At 40.9% G+C, this 4,828-nt stretch overlaps 1 non-coding gene across 1 annotated transcript; it reads right to left on the reverse strand.

Annotated features, from left to right (window-relative positions):
- Window positions 1-2,318: 2,318 nt before the first annotated feature.
- LOC140286356 (U5 spliceosomal RNA) lies at window positions 2,319-2,432 on the reverse strand. The gene has a single exon (XR_011911187.1). It is a non-coding gene; the product is annotated as a U5 spliceosomal RNA (small nuclear RNA).
- Window positions 2,433-4,828: the final 2,396 nt, after the last annotated feature.

The raw sequence follows: 4,828 nt of genomic DNA on the forward strand, positions 1-4,828 counted from the left end.
TTTGATATTCGAAAATTTACTTTCTTGTTTTAAAGCAATTATTGATGGACATTCAAACCTTCTTTTTGATGGTGTATAGTCGGGCTTTCGAGCCTTTTCTTCCCGGTTTTTACAAACCATGGTCGGACTTTCACACCTTCTTGTAGCCGAACAACTCCGCTCCCGCTATTGATTGTGTACAGTCGGGTATTTTAACCTTTTCTTACCCGCTTTTTACCAACTATGGTCGGACATTCACACCGTCTTACAGCGGAACACCTCTGCTCCCGCTTTTGATGGTGTATAGTCGGGCATTCGAACCTTTTCTTACCCGCTTTTTACAAACTATGGTGGGACATTCAAACCTTCTTGTATCCGAAAACCTCCGCTCTCTCTTTTGATCATACATTGTCGGACATTCGCACCTTTTCTTACCCGCTTTTTACAAACCATGGTCGGACTTTCACATCTTCTTGTAGCCGAACACATCCGCTCCCGCTATTGATTGTGTACAGTCGGGTATTTTAACCTTTTCTTACCCGCTTTTTACCAACTATTGTCGGACATTCACACCTTCGTACAGCGGAACACCTCCGCTCCCTCTTTTGATGGTGTATGTTCGAGCATTCAAACCTTTTCTTACCCGCTTTTTCCAAACTATGGTCGGCTATTCACAGCTTCCTCTCCACCATACTTGTATGGTGGAATATTCACACCCACTTGCATCCGAAGACCTCCGCCCCAAATTTTGTTGATATTTAGTCGGACATTCGCACCTTACCCGCTTTTGGAAAACTATGGCCTTCTTGCAGCCAAACACCTCTGATCTCGCTTTTGATGATGTAAGGTTGGGCATTAAGACCTTGCTTCACCTGCTTTTCACCAAATATAGTGGGACATTCACACCTTCTTGCAGCCGAACGCTTTTAGTGTTCTATGAGGCATTCACATATTTTTTTTCACCGTATTTTATAGATTATGGTTGGAAATTCTCACCCACTCTCATCCGAAGACCTCTCCTCCCGCTTTTGTTAATATATAGTCGGGCATTCGAACCTTTTCTTACCCGCTTTTTACAAATTATAGTCGAACATTCACACCTACTTGCAGCTGAATACTTCCGCTCCACCTTTTAGGTATGTATGGTTGGCATTTGCACCTCTTTTTATACTGATTGCTGAAGATTAAGTTGTACTTTCTCAAACTACAACATTTTTTTATTTGTTGAAACTTGATTTGAAGTGGATAAATAAGGAGGACAAACAGTTTTAAGTCAGGCTGATAGAAGGAATTAATTTTATAGCAAAATCTGTACTTCGTCATATGTCGAGAGATGCTTATTGCTGAAGAAGTTCTTTCTCATTCTACAAAGTACAACGTTGTTTATCGTTGAAACTTGATTAGACATGAATAAATATGAAGGACAAAGCAGTCTTAACTTGGTTTGAGTTAAGGAATTCGTTTTATAGGAGAATCCGAATTCGTGCATAACTCATAAAATAGAGCTTATTTTCGGATTCCTGAAGAATGATTCTGGTTCTTTCTCATAATACAAAGTTTGTTGTTTATTGTTGAAACTTCATCAGAAGTGAAGAAATAAATGAATGCCTATCAACAAATTGACCTTCTGTTGACCTTCGGGGAGGTGAGTATCTTCACTAGACTCACCTGTCTGCTCTTCCTCCTCATTTAGCGTAGCTCCACCCTCTGCCTGTGAATTCTCACAGACTTCAACACTGAGTGGTGAGGCCTCTACAGGCCCCTCCCCTTTTTGCTCCTCACTTCCAATCCAAGCTTTTGGTGGGAAGTTTGAATTTATTGGGTCAACCTCTTCACTTTGTTCACCAACTGCCACCTTTGGTCCTTCTCTTTGTTGGCTTGACTGTGGCTTTACCGTCTTTAATTTGTTGGCAAAAGATTTAGGGTAATCTCTGAAGAGGTGATTTAATTCTCCACAGAGATTACATTTCCTGCCATTTGGACACTCTCCAAAAGTTTGCCCAATTTCTCTGCTCTTCCCACATAACACCTTGGTACAAGCCTCAACCAGGTGCCCATGCTCACCACACTTGCGGCAGAACTTGGGCTGCCCCTGGTAGTGGATGTAACCTCGGTTTTCAAGGTGGCCAGAGTGTCGCCCACCCGCTGCACTGAGCACTCTTCAGCCCTTTTAAATGGTATAACTTTGCACTCCCGCACGCTCCAGCAAGCACCATTCAAGCAACAACTTTGCACTCCAGCTTCGAACATCGGCACAGTCGCAACAAGTAAGGCGACTCTACTCAGAGAAGTCACTCTGCACAGTAACAAGATTTCTTTTGCACAGACAGAAAGGGCTTCACCCGCAAAGGTAAAGCCTGCCAAAAATAGAAACAACTCATTAGTGCTTCTCTCCACAGAAATCTTTAGTAAAAGGCGAAAGACTTGTACGTTATGAAGAGAAACCAGAGTACGATTATCCGTCACTGCGGGAGCAGGGCATCAGGCTTGTTGGCATAGCCACCTTCCCCATGGTGAGCTTTGCTTGGTTGAGACGCTTGCTCCCCCCCCCCCTTGCTCCTCGGCTGACCAAGTAGGAACAATCGGGCCCTATTCGATGGCTGCCTTGTCTTTTACTCTGTGCAAAAGACAAGGCAGCAACAAAAACACCACGAGAATCCCGTATTGAGGCTTTGTTCTGACCGCTCATTCGGGGTCGCGTTTCTTTCAAGCAATTCTCCTGGTTAGCCCACACTCGGCTCGCTCCCATAGCCGTGTTAAAGTCTACTTCGCATTCACTCTCTTTTCTCAGCAGACTCTTGGGATTTTATCTATAAAATGAATTCCTTCACTCAAACTATGTGAAAACTGCTTTGTCCTTAATATTTACCATGTCTAGAAAGATTTAAACAAAAAAAACAACGTTGTACTTTGCAGTAAAAGAAAGAGCAAATCTAAAGTTTCAGGAATCCGAGAATAAGCTTACTTTCATGAGTTCTTCACGATTTGCTATAAAATGAATTCCTTCACTCAAACTAAATTAAAACTGCTAAACCGCTAATCTGTTATATGTAAGGCAGATGTCAAATTCACCGAAATAGGATCAAAGGGTATTCGGCCAATCGAGCTGTAGCAGCTTCGGTAAAAGAGTATAAGTTGAAGAGTTTGTGAATAAAGGTGTGCGCACACATAGTGTGCTGTACGAAAATAGGCAGGGAGCAATGCCGGCTGGGGTATATGTTCTTGTATGTTGTCTGACTGTTTGATTTGAATGTGTTGTGTAAGTGTCCTGTTGAATGTTACATGTTTGGGCTTTGACACTCTTCACTGTGGTTGTTAACTGTGTGGTGTGTCCTGAAATGTTATATGTTTGGGCTGTGTGACATGCTTAATGCTTGTCAGTAGCTACCCACTTATTCATATATAGCAACTGACAACATAAGAAGTCCGGACATACTTTGATAGTAGTTGTAGAAGTATCCTTATTGATAATAGATCACTAATTCATAGTGATAGAACAGTAGATGAACAGGTGCTTGCACATGTCTCACGAAAATAAAATGGGTGTATCATTGCTGATGGCAGAGCAATACTGCCAAACTTATGAGTTCTTGTGGCAAACTTGATTTGGTGTCTTGACGTGTATACGCTGTTTCGCTGACTTGATTGTCACAAGAAACAAAGTGTGTTTGATAAGATCCGACCATTTTATTACGGGAGGATCAGTATGTATGGATTCTGATGTGACTGATAAACCCATTCGTATCTTAAGCATAATCTAATACATGAGACAACGCCCTGGCACACGATAAAAAAAAAAAAGAGAGAGAGCGGTTTTGTGTCCCCACAGTCCATAATGTAGAAAAGAGAGAAAAAAGCCTTTCTGATTTGGTGTGTGTGCTCATAGTGCAGAGTGTAGAGAAAAGAAAGCCGTTTTGGTGTCACGGGTGTTGTGACTTACATACACACATTTCTAAATTGAGAAAGGAAATTATTTTAGAGGAAGCACTAGAGTTTAGATCCCACTTTTGTTGATAGGCATTCATTTATTTCTTCACTTCTGATGAAGTTTCAACAATAAACAACAAACTTTGTATTATGAGAAAGAACCAGAATCATTCTTCAGGAATCCGAAAATAAGCTCTATTTTATGAGTTATGCACGAATTCGGATTCTCCTATAAAACGAATTCCTTAACTCAAACCAAGTTAAGACTGCTTTGTCCTTCATATTTATTCATGTCTAATCAAGTTTCAACGATAAACAACGTTGTACTTTGTAGAATGAGAAAGAACTTCTTCAGCAATAAGCATCTCTCGACATATGACGAAGTACAGATTTTGCTATAAAATTAATTCCTTCTATCAGCCTGACGTAAAACTGTTTGTCCTCCTTATTTATCCACTTCAAATCAAGTTTCAACAATTAAAAAAAATTTGTAGTTTGAGAAAGAACAACTTAATCTTCAGCAATCAGTATAAAAAGAGGTGCAAATGCCAACCATACATACCTAAAAGGTGGAGCGGAAGTATTCAGCTGCAAGTAGGTGTGAATGTTCGACCATAATTTGTAAAAAGCGGGTAAGAAAAGGTTCGAATTCCCGACTATATATTAACAAAAGCGGGAGGAGAGGTCTTCGGATGAGAGTGGGTGAGAATTTCCAACCATAATCTATAAAATACGGTGAAAAAAAAATATGTGAATGCCTCATAGAACACTAAAAACGGAAGTGTTCGGCTGCAAGAAGGTGTGAATGTCCGACTATATTTGGTGAAAAGCAGGTGAAGCAAGGTCTGAATGCCCAACCTTACATCATCAAAAGCGAGATCAGAGGTGTTTGGCTGCAAGAAGGCCATAGTTTGCCAAAAGC

The sequence above is a fragment of the Leuresthes tenuis genome, unplaced genomic scaffold (assembly GCF_036924035.1).
Source record: "Leuresthes tenuis unplaced genomic scaffold, fLeuTen1.0.hap1 SCAF_86, whole genome shotgun sequence".
NCBI lineage: Eukaryota > Metazoa > Chordata > Actinopteri > Atheriniformes > Atherinopsidae > Leuresthes > Leuresthes tenuis.